Source organism: Triticum dicoccoides, chromosome 5B, assembly GCF_002162155.2.
Source record: "Triticum dicoccoides isolate Atlit2015 ecotype Zavitan chromosome 5B, WEW_v2.0, whole genome shotgun sequence".
NCBI classification, from domain to species: domain Eukaryota; kingdom Viridiplantae; phylum Streptophyta; class Magnoliopsida; order Poales; family Poaceae; genus Triticum; species Triticum dicoccoides.
In genome coordinates, this window is record NC_041389.1 from 79,486,897 (window position 1) to 79,496,909 (window position 10,013).

The 10,013-nt window shown below is 43.9% G+C and overlaps 1 pseudogene; it reads left to right on the plus strand.

The window, feature by feature from the left end:
* Positions 1–7,629: 7,629 nt before the first annotated feature.
* Positions 7,630–9,370, plus strand: LOC119305211 (annotated as a pseudogene).
* The last annotated feature ends 643 nt before the right edge of the window (positions 9,371–10,013 follow it).

Here is a 10,013-nt window from a genome sequence, read left to right on the forward strand (position 1 = left end):
ACCGTCCGTGGCCACCAGGCAGCAGATCTGGCCGAGCCAGACTAGGCCGCTGCCGCTCCTGCCAAGGACGCGCCCGCGCCAACGAAGCCCACCACGCCGCCGCCACGCACCCACGACCCCGCCGCCGCCGGCCCGCGCCAGCCGCCACTGAGCGAAGGGAGGAAGGGCCCCGCCGCCGATGACGCCGGCGGGCTTCGCCCGTCAGCATGCTCCGGTGGCGGCGAGGAGAAGAGAGGAGGAGGGAGGACAGAGACGGCGGCTAGGGTTTCCCTCCTGGGTCGCTCGCGGGAGATGGGTTCTGATTTTCATTGATCAAGTCTTGAAGTTAATTGAATTGGTTGATGGCTTGATCAGATAAAGGCCTGTAGATGTTGGTTCACTAGAACATGGTCAGGGTCAGCAGACAGTTCAAACACAGCCGAGGCATGTTAAATAGCCCATGAATAAGCGTTCGACGAGTGAGAGAACATGGAGAGGACTAGAGCAGTGACTACTGGGATAACAGATCACTCAATTGCTTATGACAGCGATCAATGTCTGGTTGGCTTAGCCGCTAAGAGTGTTTTTCCTCATTAAAGTAATTTATCTTGCCTCGAAAGGAAAGTCTTAATTTAAAGTATATAGTGCTGCATTTTTTATGTGCCCTACTTTGGTCAGCGGTGACTAGATATAATATCTTCCTGTTGACTGATGATATAAAATACTAGTAGTAGTAATGCAATTTCTGCAGCACGACCGACTGTTGTAGTGCACTGCTGTGGTCGAGATCTCTCCGGCGGTGGGCTTTCAAAGTGCAAAAACCTACCAAATCTGAAGTTTTATATACATACAACAGTTCGTTACAGTAGTGGTCCAGATTTCTCCGGACTACTTTCACTCCTTCAGAGTGCGAGTACCACCTATCAAATCAGAAGATTATAAATTTGTCGAACCAATATCAACTCAGTTTAAGGACAGCAATGCAGAGTGAGGCATGCAGTGGATTGCACTGCCAGGCAAGCAAATTAATTAGATGATGCTTTTAGGAGTATTGGCAAGTCCACCCTGGTTGGCTTATTATGATCCACCTAAGCCGCCAAAGGAGATAAGCCCACAGAAATTAACAAGTCAGCACACAGCTTTGAGGTTTCCACCCCAATAATTCCATCTGGCGCCTATAAATACACACACGTATGTATACCCAAACGTACCAATCACACTAACTCAAGCCTTCATCCTTCTAGCCAACCTCTACACGTAGTCAACATGTCTTCCATAGGGTTCAGCTATGCACAGGTACACGTGAAGCAAGAGAGGTTGAGGAGGAGGATCAGCGACGGCGAGAAGGCCGCGGCTACGATGACGATGAGCAAGCCCATGGCTGGAGAAGAAGAGAAGAAGAAGGAGGGTTCTATGGGTGAAGAGAAGAAGAAGGCAGCTTGCAACTCATGGACCGCAGGCAGGGTGCATCCATTCGCGTCTTCCCCGGTGCCGAAGGGTGGGCACCGATGAAGCTGACCGGCCATGGAGTAGTATTTTCCTTTGTAATTTCTTCCCTCTGTTGTCTTGTCTCAGATCTTTTGTTTTGTGTGATCATGTTATCTTGTCCTCGTGAGTAAACAAAGTTTGTGTGTGTATCATGATTGATCTAGTACGTATTTGTTTAGACGATTATTGATGTAGTAGGTTCTATCAGGGGCACACAGAGTCGCGGGCCTGACGTGGAAAGACAATAAACAACGGGAGCCAGATTGAAGCTCTCTCAATTTGCCTTGCTTAACATGTGATTTCTTATCTCTCTCGAAACAGGTTTTTGCTCCGCTTTATATATAAACAACAAACAAATAAAGTACACGGCTGAACGATACAAGGTGATGAAATAGCCCCCACATAACACCGATCCCAAGATAATCAGATGAATCAACACATGTGACCACACTATCATTGGAGCATAGGAAAATTTGAGTACAACGACACACAAGATTGTAGCATAGTCGCATGCGTGCTGCGTGATCTTACAACACAAGGTTTTCTTATCTCTAGGACGCCATCTTTTCCTCTTACAATCTCTATTGATTGTATTCCACTAAATTTTATTGAGCAATAAAACGAAGCGTGTGTCGAGTTTTAGAAAATAAACCTCGTGTTGTAAGGCATGTATCTTTATCACTTTAGCTATATGTAAGTCGCCTGGATTATAAATTTGGATAAGTCAATCTTTCGACCGTGGATTCTTTTATCAAGATTTGTGCGGTTTTTTTTCTTGTGTGTGTTTAGGCTGATTTTTTACTTGCCCTATTTTCCGTATCTTATTTTTTTTTCATATATCGTATATTAAATTCATGCTTCAGCCAGTTGTTTCAAAAGTCTGAACTGTTGGGGAGAGGCGGCCAATATATTTTAACACGCCCATTCATGTCTAGACCGTTTTAGTACTTAGATGTGGAATGGCTATAGGCCGCTGATTTTTTTCTTTTATTACTGCGTCAGCAGGGTCTTGAAGTCAAGACCTCTTGACTCGGATACCATATTGAATTCATGCTCCAGTCAACTGTTTCAAAAGTCCGAACTATTGGAGCGAGGCACGCAATATATTTCAACATCGTATATATTGCGATTTCGTTTTGGGGATCAAGCCGATATGTGAGAAAATATCAATTTGGAACTCGAATTTGTATTTGAGTTATGACGAGGAGTGAGGTGGATTCGCATTGTTCAAGAAAATGAAGAAAAAGGATCGGCTTTCTCAGGGAGAAAGCTGATTCGGGAACTGCTAAATGGGGCAATCTAACTAGCCGGTCAAAACACTTTCCGCAGTGGGCTTTCAAACTCTCTTTTAGGCCGAGTCTTTTACTTGCCTCGTGGCGTAAGTAAATTTTTTCTTAGGCCGGATTTTTGGTTTGCCCTTATTTGGGGTAGGTTAATTTTCCTATTAGGCTTGAAGCCGGTAACACAATGCCTTTTTATGTGTTTTTTTTTGCTTTTGCTTTTCTTTTTCTTTTTAGTCGGTTTTTTGTTCATGAATATGTTTTGCATATTGGATGAGTGAAAATGTATACACACAACTACTGTACAGTATGTGCGTAAATTACACTACAGTGTGAAAATGAACTATTATATGTTTATTAAAAATGGCATATCTAAAAAGTGCAATTCCAGTGCAAAGTCTTGTGCAACTATTTTACTTTGATTACTTATTAAACGTTAATACCAATGCCACTAGTTCATCCTTCCTTAGAAAACTTCATTACATTAATTTTTTTAGTTTTATTTCTTTTCTTTTTTAGGTTAAAATACCAAGGCCACTAACTTATTCCTTCTTAGGAAACCTCTTGTTTGCAAAACTTCCATTGTTATATGCTTATAGTTGCGTATTATGGTAAAGTGCAAACTTTGTCATTATTTGTTTCATGGTTTTTATGTTATTTCTTCTTAAAGGTTAGTACCATTGCACTAGCTAATTCATTCTTGCATAGAAAACTTCATTACTTTGATTTAATATTAGTTTTGATTATATTTTATTTCTTCTTTAAAGGTAAAATACATGCCACTAACTCATTCTTCTTAGGAAACTTAATTTTTACAAAAAGTAATCACTATTATATGCGTATTCTTGCATATTATGGAAAAACACAAACTTTGTGCAAATTTTGCAATTATTTGTTTCATTTTTTATTTTTCTTCTTATTAAAGGATAATACTAATGGTACTAATCCGTTCTTACTTCGAAAACTTCATTATTTTGATTTTTTTTAGTTTTAAATGTTTTAAAGGGCAATATCAATGCCACTAATTCATTCTTCCATCTAAAACTTCAGTATTTTGAATTTATTTAGTTTTTTCATCTTCTTTCTTCTTTAAGGGTAATACCAATACCACTAATTCATTCTTCCTTATAATACTTCTTTCTTTAGTTTTTTTTATCATTTTCTTTCTTCTTCCATGGGTAATACCGGTGAGTTCATTCTTCCTTGTAAAATTTCATTATTTTGATTTTACTTTAGCTTTTATTTTGTTTTCTTTCTTCTTTAAGGCTAATACCAATGTCACTAATTCATTCCTTTTTGGAAAACTTATCTTTTGTGAAACTTTCACTGGAGTATATGCCTACTCTTGCATATTAAAAAATAAATAAAATTTTCGTGTAAATTATGTCATTTATTTATTTATTTTTATTTTTTATTTCTTTTTAGGGTAATACCTATGCTGCTAATTCATTCATTAATAGGAAACTACTAATTCATTGGTATTTCCACTGATTCATTCATTTTAATGGTAATTTTGTTTCTTTACTTTTATTTTTGTTTGTGTATTCATTAGGGTGACACCACCACGAGTATTAGAGTTTCAGGCAACCGATGTTTTTTCTTATTTCAGTTATTAGGTTAACAACTCACACTAACTAAAACCATGCAACTCATGCAATCACCATCCTGATTATTCTTCAGGCTTGGAACTGTGTATGTTACCATCTGTAAAACAGTTTTCTGTTGAAATATTTGTACTAAATCGCCGGGAGTGGCCATGTGTTATTGGGTTCCTTCCACTGCCCATCACTATGCATTACAGGTTGTGATGCTTGTGGTTAGGTTGCATGTGGCAAAGCTGACACTGGACGTATAGGTAAGAGATGTCGGGTTGGGGCCGGAAAAGAACATCCAATCCACCAGAGCCAATGCTTGTGATAGATTTCGCACGTTTTAGGTCAGGTCAGGACGACACATGAGTAGGCTCGGGTTGCGATTCGGCAAACACGTCAATCATTGGAGAGATGAAAAATGGTGCATTTCACCCTCCTTGCCGCTCAACTATAATGAGTATGGGGTCACATATTCGATTGAGCCAAAAAATCAGTCGACTGACCACTAGTCGCTCCATATCTTTATTGTTTTCTCATGCTATGCTGTCAATTCCTCAAAAAGAATTGTTCAAAGAATTTTAGTCCTCTAAGGCAAAACCATGTATTGTGATGGACGTCTATGCCTTGCTTCTAGCGAGATCAACTGTCGTCTGCATCAAGCAGATCGTTTAGCGGACTGGCCTAGTAGGTTTACGTTCATTAGTTTCCTTCATTTGTTAGTTTTTTTTCATAATTTTTTACTTTCGTTTATATGTTTAAATATTGTCAAATGATTACTTTACTTAATTTTTTATCATGCTCACCACATAATAAAAATGCTCATGAAATTTAAAATTTTATCTGCGCATTTTTAACAACGATACATATAGTTCAAAAATGTTCGTGCCATTTTAAAGACGTTCACAAGTTTTGAAATATGTCCATTACATTTTTAAAATATTAATATCTTTTCCGTAATTTGTAGGAAAGTATTCATAAGTTTAAGAAATGTCCACACTTTCAAAATTGGTTCTATGACGTTTTAAGAAAAAAAATCATGAAATGTAAAAAATTGTTCATGCAGTTTTAGAAAAGAAATCATAGCATATAAAAATGTTCTAACACATAACAATATGTTTTCATGTTTTATAAAAAAATTATGAAATTTTTGAAAAATGTTCAAACTTGTGTTGTTCGCGGTGTATTCCAAAATCGTTAAATGTGCATTTTACTAATGTTTAACATGTATTAGGATAAAGTTCAACGTGTAGTTGAAAAAGTTTGAGCGTGTATACTTAAAATGTTCAACGTTTATTAAAAAGAATGATATGTTTTTTAAAAACAAAAAGAATAAATGGAACAAAAAGGGAAAACATAAATAGAAAACCAATGGAGAAACACACAAAAAAAAAGAAAAGGAAAAAACCACACGAAAGATTCTGAAACCTGTCTGTATCGGTCCGTTGAAACTTTCCGGACCTGCACAATTTGGCCAGCCCACTGAGGCGCTCCATGGACAATAAATCTCGCGGGACATGAACGAGTTCATGATGAGCTTGTTGAGCATTTGTGGGTGCTTCATGGACAATAAATGTCTTCATGTTGTGTTTACTTCAAATCATTTGGACGGTTTGTTATGTTTACTTCAAATTATTTGGACCATTTCTTATGTTTAAATTGCAAATTTTATTTAAATTAGAATCCGGACAACGCTCAATAAGTATTTATTGGGGCCTTAAATTTCCCTTTTTCTGATTGTTGGGAATGAGTGGCTTGCCGAGATTGATGAATTTTCTTGTTCGGACCGCAGGCCCCTGGGTTGAACAAATGCCCGTCAATGCGAAGGGGGCAGATCCCGGTTGGCCCGCTTGTGTGTCTCGTTCCTCCGCCCACCTCTCCGGTGTACGGTCGCCCGCCACCGTTTTCTCTCTTCCAGCCTAGACAAGCATAAAGATGAAAAGAATGTGATGAAACGAAATGAACAAGCTAGTGAATGGGGAGAAGACCAAGTTCCTGGATTGTCCATTCAAACCGAATCAGAATCACTGCCCTAGATTTATTGCCGGGCTTCAATGAGCGACAGCATATCATATGGTGTACACGTACTCCGTCGGTCCCTGCCACAGGGTTCCAAGGTCCAGGCTAGCACATTAATCCCACGTACGGTGTCCACCACCCTCATAAGGGCCTCTTTGATTCGTAGTATTTTGAAAACGTAGGAATAGGAAAATTATAGGATTGGATTGGCATGCCCACTTGAATCCCATAAGATTAGCAATGAGTGTTTGATGGCACAGAAAAAACAAAGGAATTGTAAAAAGAGGTTGGAGTGGATGTTAGATTTCCTATGAGATGTAGTACAAAAGATTCCATAAGAAAAATTCCTATGAGATTCAATCCTATGAATCAAAAGACCAACATAGGAAAAAATCCTAAGGATTTCAATCCTCCAGTAATCCTATAAAATTTCTTTGAATCAAAGGAGCCCTAAACCCTGCAACACCAGCAGGGGAACGGATCCTCTAACATCATGAAGGGATGTCATGAAGCTACAGTGCAATCCCAATGCAAAACGAAGAAGGGATGTCACGGACACTGTAGCAAAGATAATGTGCGCAATTACTGTTCATAGAAAATAAAATCCGAAATTAATTTTATTGCATCATAATTTTGTTTGTATGTAATTTTTAAAAATGTATACAGTAGATTTGTAATTTGCAAATTAATTCAAGTCATTTTAGGCTTAATCATATGGATTTGAAGAAGGGATGTCAGGGTACTGTAGTTTCCCTAACATCCTTTCGTGATGTTAGAGGATCTCGTTCCCACCAGCAGCAGCTCCAAATTAAGCTGCATCTACTACTACACAGATCGACAACGCAAAGGCCAAATGGGCACATTAGTAGCATAATTAGTACTACAAGTACTCATCATCAGCACAATCTTGTGCATCATTCAGAGTACTACTAGGAGCTACTCCTAGCTACACTAGCTAGCTTCCCTTGGATCATGAGCAGTTACCGTCTTTTGCTGAGTTGTGCCATGTGAGGAGTGCCTTTCTGCAAGACGATGAGGAGTGCAGTGCTGGCAAGCCGTGTAATCACCGTGGACCATCAATGTATCTGTGCTGCCCACATTGACAATTTGGGGCTTCATTCAGTACTCTACTCACCACATGCAGGCTCCCTTTAATCGTAAACCGCAATTAAGCTTATCCGGACCATAATTAGCGAGGACGGGCCCCTTTTTCTACGTTTGAAGTTCTGCAGTAAAAGCTGAGAGTCGTTTGTGTTGGGTACAGAAATTACTGATACTATTTAACACTTCACATGGCAAAAGCAGAGTGTGAGAGAGTGGGAACTCCATTGCGTTTAGATCATTTTCCTCATCCTGCTTCTTCCTCGTTCTGCTTCTTCCTCGCTCTGCTACTTGCCTCTGCATGCTGCTGCAAAGATCGACGCGTAATGGAGTGGAGCAAGCAGTAGCGGCGGCCGCGGCCGCAGAATTGTAGTAGCGTTTGTTCTGCACATGGGCAAGGCTGGCAGGTGGCTCAGAAGCTTCCTGACCGGCAAGAAGGCCAAGGACAGGGGGGCAGACGAGCCGGCCGCCAAGGAGAAGAGACGCTGGAGCTTCCGGCGTCCCGCGGCGTCGGTGAGCGCCAGGGACACGAGCAGCGCCACGTCCGGCTGCCACGGCAAGGGCCAGCTCGCGTCCGCGTCGTCGCACTGCTTCTCGGAGGTGCATGTGGTGACGGTGCAGGACCAGCATGCCGTCGGTGCTGCGCCGCGCGTGGTCGCGATCACCGCGGCCACGGCGCCGCCGGAGGGCAGCGCCCGTGACGCCGAGGAAGCCGCGGCCGTCAAGATTCAGTCGGCCTTCCGATCGTACCTGGTACGTGATACTCCGTACGTACGTCCCTATGAAAATGGAGGCTACGTGCTTGTGATGTATCGTGGTTGATGGGGAGTGGTGAAACCCATGCACAGGCGAGGACGGCACTGTGCGCGCTGCGAGGGATGGTGAAGCTGCAGGCCATCGTGAGGGGCCAGCTGGTGAGGCGGCAGGCGGACATGACGCTCCGCCGCATCCAGGCGCTCGTCGCCGCCCAGAGGCGCGCGCGTGCCGAGCGACTGCGGCTCCGGCTCCTCGACGACGGCACGCCGCCGGCGCGGACGGGCCGCCGTTCGCCGCAGCATCACTGCTCCCCCCGGAAGCCACTATCCGTGGCAATGCAGGAGGAGACCGGGAAGGGCATCGGGGAGGTGGACAGCGGCGGCGGCGCACGGCGCAACAGCTGCTGCTCGACGCCGGCGAAGGCGGAGCTGTACTACAACCAGAAGGCGTCGCCGGGGCCGTCGGGGCTGACGTCGGACTTGAGCGTGCGGACGTTCAGCGGCCGGTTCGACGAGGAGCACTACTCGTCCGCCTCCTTCTCCGCGGCGGCGTCCGAGGCGAGCGGGCGCCACCGCGGCGGCAAGGCGTGCCACGCCCACGCCGCGAGCTACATGGCCAACACGGAGTCGTCGCGCGCCAAGCATGCCCGGTCGCAGAGCGCGCCGCGGCATCGCCCCGAGGCGGCCTCGCCGTCGCGGTCGTACGAGCGGCCGCTGGGGGCGGCGGCCGGCGCAGGGCGTCCCTCGACCCGCGGGACCTCGCCGGCCAAGTGCGCGCCCCCTCGCCAAGGAGCTCCGTTGACGCGGGGCGTGTGACGCCGCAGGACAGGCCCGGCGCTTCGCTCGCCGTCAGCGAGTGCGGGTCGTCGTCGAGCACCGCGCTGCTGCTGACCTCGGCGGCCGCGGTGCGCATCGCGAAATGATGACCCTCCGCCCTCCGCAGCGAGGCGGAGCGAATGAAATTTACTGCCGGAATAAAAAGTCTCTTGTCTGTCTTGCGGTAACAATTACGGGCGGTCTATTGTGGTATTCTGGGTATGTTCAAAGCGGACCCAAACCGACGCTAATGATTTGAACTGCGTGGTTCGGACATGTTTACCCGTCAAACACGATTCTGTATCGCTACGTCGTGCAGCTGGGATACACTTTTTTGAGCAAACGTGAAACACGATTCTGTATCGCTACGTCGAGCAGTCGGGATGCACTTTTTTGAGCAAACGTGAAACACGATTCTGTATCGCTACGTCGAGCAGTCGGGATGCATTTTTTTGAGCAAACGTGAAACAATTTGGGGATTTGCAGGAGTCCTGATAGTAGAACTCCGACACCACCGGCCCACTCATAACCCCTTCTGGACCCTGCGCCTTCATCCTTTTATTTTCTCTGCTTCCCCTTTTCTCTTTTGCATTCGTCGCTCCAACACCCCGGCGACCCCGCTCACACTCCTGCCAGACTCGACGAGCCCGTCACCTCCAAATTTTGAAAATTGTTTGTTGCCATAACATATCAAGATTTATCAAAGAAAACTCGTTTCATAAGATAATTGCAAGATAAATTGCCGTGGTATTATGCACAACAAGTTTGCCATGGTATGTTCAAAGTAAATTGCCATGCTATTCAAATTTCTTTAACATGGTTTGTTGAACAAATTTGCCATGGTGTAAAACAAATTTCGCATGGTCCAAAAAAAATTTACCATGGTTATGTTCAAAATAAATATTTAGTGGTATGTGCAATGAAATTTGCCATGGTGTGTATCATGAAGTTTGCCATGGTGCCATACAAAAATTGTAATGTGTAGG